This window comes from Acanthopagrus latus, chromosome 3, assembly GCF_904848185.1.
Source record: "Acanthopagrus latus isolate v.2019 chromosome 3, fAcaLat1.1, whole genome shotgun sequence".
Taxonomy (NCBI): domain Eukaryota; kingdom Metazoa; phylum Chordata; class Actinopteri; order Spariformes; family Sparidae; genus Acanthopagrus; species Acanthopagrus latus.
The window spans coordinates 4,122,601-4,130,100 of NC_051041.1; the positions used below are offsets into that span (position 1 = coordinate 4,122,601).

Below are 7,500 nucleotides of genomic sequence, written 5' to 3' on the forward strand. Positions count from 1 at the left end.
AGTAAGCTATGTGAATTTGGTCAAGTCACAGATGAGTTGTACAGTCTCAGCTAACTCCCATAATTCGCTCTGCAGTTAGCTAGCTAGCTGTAAAGGTTCTCATGGTCAACTGTATGTTAATGTAATGTGCAGCACGGCTATCCCAAGTAAATCCTGTTATTATTTTGAAATGTTAAATTAAATATGTTACTAACCTAAAGCTGGACAGCCTAGCTTTCACTTTTAGCTTTGCTACATAAGTAATTACTGAACTAAGGTTGTATTCTCATGATTAAACATACATAGTTATTTGTGAATGTGATCTGCTTTTTCATGATTAGATATATATTATAGACTAGGTAGGTTGAATGACATATTGGGTACTTCTCACCTAAATTAGCCTACCTCACCTAAAATATATGCTGTAAGTGCGACCAATAAGAAAAGCAGATTGTGTACTCCTCAAAATACTGTGATGGTAAAGTTGTGTAGGTAAGCTCCGACTGTAGGCTGTTAAATAATATTTCCTCCGTTGCTCCGTGGAAAATAAGGATCAGGACTGTCCAGTGACTGATAAGAAAGAAAAGCCCCTCTCATATAGCCCTTCTCCTACCCCCCGTGGTTCACTGTCATCTCTGTGTAGCTCAGTAGTCTAAAATGAATTAATTCCACATTAACTGATAACATCTATGACTGTATTTCTAATTTCTGCTCGACATACTGTATCATAAAACGTGCAATCAGCACTAAAGAAACAGCAATCAAAATGGATGAATAATAAATGTAAAATCTTTTCAATCCATGTAACCAACTCCTTTTTATCTGACAAGAAATGGCTTCCAGCTAACGTCTAATTTATTAACCTCAAAATAATTAACCGCAATAATAATACTCATTGCATATTGACTGTCGTTGTTGCATGTATCGACGCCTGTGTAAACCTCACAATGGTCGACGTTTGACGAGCGTTCCTCAATAAATAGTGGAAATGAAGCTTGGGAGGTCAGGGAAACAGTAACTCCCCTGGATTGATTTCCAATAATGTGGTCATTGCCTGTCTGATCCGCAGGATGCAGGCTACGGGGAATTGTCAGCTCTTGTCCCGCTGGCTGTTGCCGTGGTGACCGGTGTGGAGATAATAGCAGTTAATGAGATATTAACCCCGAATAAGGAAGAAGACAGGAAGTGATGAGCGTCTGCGGGAAAGACTAAAGACAGGATTCGTCAATGGATGACCCCTTCCTGATCAATATTGTTCTGTTATTCGCCGTAGGTAACAAGCAGCGCGACCCCGTCCCTTTGAGACTGACAAGGTAAATCTCATTTCTCAGCACACACACTCACACACGGAGCCACAGACATTGGAGCATGGATTTATAGACAGTAAAGCACACATACAACAATGAACACACACAAACAGACAAAAACATGGATATACACATGTGCTCACATGTTCACTTATACTGATTGCAAATACACACACACACAACCAGACACACTGTTTGTCAGACGGCTCGCTCATTGTCCAGCTGGTTAGGATGCGATGGGGCAATTGTGCCCTCGAGGTCAAAGGTCAACTTCATCCCAGACGCCTGACCTTATCCACCAAATGTTGACCTCTCTGGGCCAGGAGTGTGTGTGTTTGTGTGTGTGTGAGGGTGAAGAGAGGGAGGGTGGAAAAAAAGGAGGGAGAAATGTGTTGGACAATAGAGTGAAAAGAGCAAGTGAAATATTATTATTTTGTGTAGTACAGAAGTGGTGTGTTTTAGTGGTGCAGCAGAAGCGACGGATGGAGGATGGAAGGTTGGAGGAATTTAAGACAAGAAAATATTTTTGTGTGTTTACTGTTATTTTTTGTCTCCCAAATCTATGCTTGTAATCATAAAGCACTCACGATGAGAGATGGAAAATGGAGACGAAAAGGGAATGAAATGAGAAAAGTAGAAGAATTAGAGACAAAACAAAAGACAAGGTGAGGGAAAATTGCCAAAAAGAGCACAAAGACAGATTGGTTGATAGTTGCAGTTGCAGGTTTTTCTTCTTCCTTAATGATTGGCCTTCTTGTTCCTCCTCACTATCGCTTTTCTATCATTTCTTCCTTCATCTCTCACCGGCATTTCTGGCAAATTATCACCTGACCTTGACTTGTGACCCCTGTGTCACGCACACAGACACAGGCAGAAATACACATTCAGCTATACCACGCATACACACAAGCGTTCGCTCACACTCTTCTGTGTGCAGCAGCTCACATTGACACACACACACACTATTGTGGTCGACTGCAGTAAGTTCCTTTACTTATATCTAATATTTCTTTGATGGGTTCTCTGAAAGACATTTTTTGCATTTTGAAGGTATTTCTGAAGGTAACTTCCATATTAATTTGGCCTACTTAAAAAGTTTAAAGTGAATCTGATAATATGGTGCCAAAATATGATTCAGCACAATTTATTTAAGTGCATGGCATAATGGAGCAATGAATAGAGCAAGGAGATAGTTTGTTTTATGTCTCAGTCACCTCAATAGGTTTCTATGATTTGTTTAATGTTTGCACTTGAAAACATTAAGTGTTTAGTTGGTGTTTGATGGCTTTTGCTTAAACCAGTAAATGTTTTGACTTTTCTGCTTGAAAAATGTCGTATAACATAGTTGGCAATTTTCTCTCAATTGGCTAATCGATGAATTAACTTGTCATTGCAGCTCTACTGTCCAAAATCATTCTCTGTACACCGTGTTTACTGTCTGCTATTTTACTTCAGTGTCCAGATATTGAGTGTGAGGTTTTTTGTACTATATAATGCCACTAAAATTCCAACAAAGAAAAGAAAAAAGTTTGTACTACTAACAATTCAGTGTGTCACATTTTACAGATGCAAAAATTACCATAATGTGACTCAGCAAATGTCAGTTATGCAGCAAATGTATGATCAGTGTAAATGAAAATTAGAGAGATGCTGATGTATAAAGAATTGTCACAATTACAATGATGTTTTAAGTTGTCTTTGTAATAACTGCAATAACTTTTTGGATCTATTCTTTCTGTCTCTTAGTCGAAGACTTGCAGAAATGAAAAAAGCCTTTCTTTCTGACTCGACTTTGAATGAAAACACTCAGCCCTCAGATCAACACCAAGTCTCTGGCCATGTTGTAGTGAAACTAAAAGGAATTAAGTTCAAGGTTTTTGCTCATTCTAACAATTTTCCCGATATGCTTCTTGTGTTCGCAGGAAATAACCACAATCAAAGGATGGCGCCGGCAAGCGTCTCCCTCCGAGTCCTTGCACACCAATCTCGTCATCCCAGAGGTTCAAAGATGAAGGTGAGTGGGTGGGAGGGAGGAGGAGGAGGACTGTAGAGGAGGGGATGCAGGATGAAAGCGGGGTGGAAATACGCCTGGCCGAGCACTTGTGTTTCCATCCCTCCCCTTCGCCCCCTCCTCTCCTCCCCAAAAAAAACATTCTTTTCCTTCTTCCAGCTCTCCTTCACCCCCTAATCCCTCGCTACTCCACTGCATATGTTTCCTAATCCGGAGTGTGTGGGAGGCCCATGAACACTCCTCCACCTCCTCCTCCTCCTCCTCCTCCTCTTCAACCACCTCCACCCTCGCCTTTCTCTTGGTGGCTGTAATGCTGTAACCTGCCTCCATTCGTCTTTCTTTTAGCCCTGTTCTCCCTCTCTGTCTTTCTTTCTGCAGCTCTTATCGTTAGACAGCAGTGTGAACTCGCCTGCCCCCACCCAACGCCTTCTCTTCTCCCCCTCCTCTGATTTTTCTGGAGTTTTTTTTGTCTCCATTTTCTTTCTTTTCCATTTTCCTTTTATTTCTTGAATTTTCTTTTTACTGCTTCTGTGGTTATGTAGTGTATTTTTCTCTTCTCTCCCTCTGTTTTCTTAAGATGATCTAGAAATATGCTTGAACCTGAAAAATAAGCTCAAACATTCTTGTCCAAAATTTGAATACGATTTATCAAATTTACCTGAATAACTCCAAAAAGCAGACCAGAGTTGTCATTGTGAGAGGATGACAAATGCACATTTTTGTCATAAAACTCGTTCTGTCGAGGGCCATAACACCCTGAATGAATGATTCAAAATATAGTTATTTTTGTAGGGTACCAAACTAGTTCGCCCTCTTCTCTTTTCTCACCGCTTGATTATTTTCCACCAGTCTCTCTGTCGCTCCTTCGTCCTTTTTCTTCCGTCCACTAGCTGTCTTATTTTCTCTCAGGTGATTTCGTTCTCTCTCTTCTCCCTCATTTCAGCTGCTCTTGTAACACACTGACACACACACACACACACACACACACACACACACACACACACACACACACACACACACACACACACACACACACAGAGCCTTTTTGTCCTGCTTCTTCTCTTGCTTTACCCCATTACTGAATAGTATTCCTGGAGCCTTTTGTGGAGCCTTGTATAGGCACATGCCAAGTCAAGTTATTTCAGAGCGGTTTCAATGGAATTACTCCCCAAAATAATCTCCTTATGCTTCCCCCCCAAAAAAGCAGAAAAGGACGGAAGAATGGAAGAGAATAATGTAAAATGAACCAGCACCTTTGACACAGAATAAGCCTGTAGTTCCACACTAGAGGAACATGAGAATATGAAAAGATCAGAGGGTCTAAATATTAAAGAAGCACCAAGGAATCTGGGTATGACTTGTGGATAAAAGCAAGGATGTAGTGCGAAGTAAAGCCACCTGAAACTCAGCTTACACTGCTTTTTGTGTGAAAAATAGAGATTACTCACCCTTTAAGCTGGCAGAAATGGACTCAAAACTACACAAATCTATGCTGCATGGACCTGTTGTAACAACAGCAACAATAAACAATGTAAGGCAACGTTTTTAACATCACGTTAGTGGTTGTTAACTATAAAACGTGGATTTTAGTACCAGTTAACTTTTGCGTATGCAGGTTCTGTCATTCAAATTAAGGTTCAACAACATTCAGAGCCGTTTGTGGCATGGAGGTCAAGGGTCAAAGCAGCAGTGCATACACGGCAATAAAACTGAATGGTGGCTGTTCATTTCAAATTATCATGAAATGACCTGTGACAACTAAATAAGGATCAATACATGTTCTGTGTATTCTGAAAGAAGTTCTTCTACTGGTCAGTGAAGTATGTCTTCATTCCACAGGCAGGACAAACATGTTTTCCTATGAATTTCTTCCATTCCACAGAGCTTTCTGACCTCTGTACATATGTCTACAGTGAAGTGCTATTCATTGGAAACATACATACAATGAAGCCTCATCACAGAAAAACTTTCCTTGTGCTTGTCCCAAATCTCCTAAAACTCATGGCTGAGTCCTATTTCAGACTTTGTATCTTATCTTAACCAAACTAAAGCTGTAAACTTGATTCTGCAGTCAGCACTTGTCCTGCCTTGCCTGTATCTATAAGTGTAGAATAAACAAACAAGCTGCCTGAATACATGATGATTGCTGTCTCACATCACTTTTCACTGGCTTATCCTAAAGGACAAGAACGGAAGACATTCAGTTTTAGCTTTGATGCATGTCGATGGAGGAGAGGATACACATTAATATGTGGCCCTGGAAATGTAAAGCTAACTGGCTAGCATCAGCATTAGTTTCTCCAGATAGAATAGATATACCAGTTGATAACAAAGTATGAAAACATCAAACAACATGGTCACAGATAGAAGTTGGACAATACTGTGTTTCACAGCTATTGATTAGCCTAGCAGCCGTCTTGGACTTTGAGGTCATGGTTGGTGAGGTGTATATGACTTTCAGTGTCGGAATCTCAACTTAATGAGGTCTTCCAGATGAAATTGCAGACTGGGAACTCAGAAATCCCAACAACTTTTCTCTCTTACAGGCTATTATCACTGTATGCTTCAACAGGCTTATATCGGTGTTAGCTTCTCCAACACTCAAAGTTTGAGTAGCCTCTCGATGATTATATTTTGGCAATCGATTTGTTCGGGGTCTGTGTCATCCTTTCTGCTGTCAGGAATCACACGTGTGTAATACCAGAACTCCTCAATGTCAACCTAAACTGAGATCAGATTTCAGACTAAGATAGTTTCTGTAATGAAGCACCAGGACGCTACATGAGTCTGCAAATGTTTACTGTGAAGCCACCATAATGTGTGTATCAACAAATATTCTTTAGGTGTGTCAGTCCACGTGTGCAGGCATTTGATCCGCCTTCAGGCATCCACATACGTGTTTCTGTGTGTGTATGTGTTCATCAATACATATATATATATATCCGTGTGAGTGTGTGTCAGTGCCAAGTGTCATATCGATAGGTTAATAGCTGTGGTGTCAGATTCAGTAACTCTCTGATTAGTTGACAGTTCACTAATCCACACACCATCCTGAGTTATTGGCCCGGCCCATTGATTTCCAGCCTGCCAGCCACGCCAGGAGGAACTCAGGGGTCGTAAGAGAGCCTGCTGCTATTGATTGGCCCCAGATCAACCCCACCACCTCCTCCCATCACACACACACACACACACCAAACCCAGCTGCAATCCTATGGCATGCAGGCTCACCATACCTTCAGATAGTTTCTTTCCACATTTCTATGGCTCTCCGCTTGCCACTGATCCACCTTCTGTCTCTCTCTTAGTGTGCCGTTGGGTATATTTGTGTCATGTTGTGGTGTCATCTCCATCAGTCAATTTTTTTAAGAGTGAAATATTTTTATTGACAGATTTTATGGGTTGTAGGAGGCATCAAACAAAACTGCTTCTCGGTCTCTCTAGCTGCTCTGCCCTGCTGTCAATACTTTCATATCCTTTCATATCTCTATCAGTACTTTAAAGAGTTACTCCTCCCAAAATCTTTTGAGTATCAAAAACCTCTCCTGTCTGTAGACTTGAAAGATGCCTGTAAAACATTTGTAGTTTCATTTTCACAGTGAAAGCAGCTTCTTCTTCTTCTTCTTTGAGTTGTTGGTGGATTTAGATTGTGTCATGTTGGAAAAAGGAAACAGAAGACATTAAATCTTACTTTTACTGTCATTTGGCTCTTTCTGGTCATAAAGCACCCGGGGATATTTCTGTGCTCACTGATTCGCACACTCACACACTGTTGACAGTTTGGCGGTTCAGTATCGTGTTCAAGGACACTTTGACATGCAGACTGGAAACCACCAAAGTTCTGATGGATGACCAGCCCTACCAAATTATTTACACCAACATCATTTACATAATTTAGAGATTAATTCTTTTCGAGTCACTTTAAGATAGACTTCATTCTGTACACAGTAAAATGTGACTGATAAACTCCCCCTCCAAGCTTATTGTGTTGGAGAGTTTTGCATATCATTTGGAGTTGTTTTATCAGGTACAAGAACTCAGGGTTTATGGGCCATTTAAAGGTATCGATTGATTAGTACCTTACCCAGATCAACAATCAAGAACTTCTTCCTGGAATCATTAGCGTTGGCAGACTTTCTCACAGGCAAACTCTTGAATGCCACAGTTGTATGAAAAGGTTCTGGAGGAGGAGGAGGAGCCGCTACC

General features: G+C 40.8%; 1 protein-coding gene across 10 annotated transcripts in view; it reads left to right on the plus strand.

Moving 5' to 3' along the window:
* LOC119016699 (POU domain, class 2, transcription factor 2) overlaps positions 1-7,500 on the plus strand; it is a 97,559-nt gene that overhangs the window by 802 nt on the left and 89,257 nt on the right. For 7 of the 10 annotated variants that reach the window (XR_005074236.1, XM_037092835.1, XM_037092841.1 and 4 more), the window contains 2 exons: positions 1,049-1,292; positions 3,209-3,300. The gene's annotated coding sequence lies outside the window, so the exon portion shown is untranslated. Of the gene's footprint in view, positions 1-1,048; positions 1,293-1,866; positions 1,952-3,208; positions 3,301-7,500 lie in introns of all 10 variants that reach the window. The other 3 variants (XM_037092838.1, XM_037092837.1, XM_037092836.1) reach the window with 2 other exon arrangements.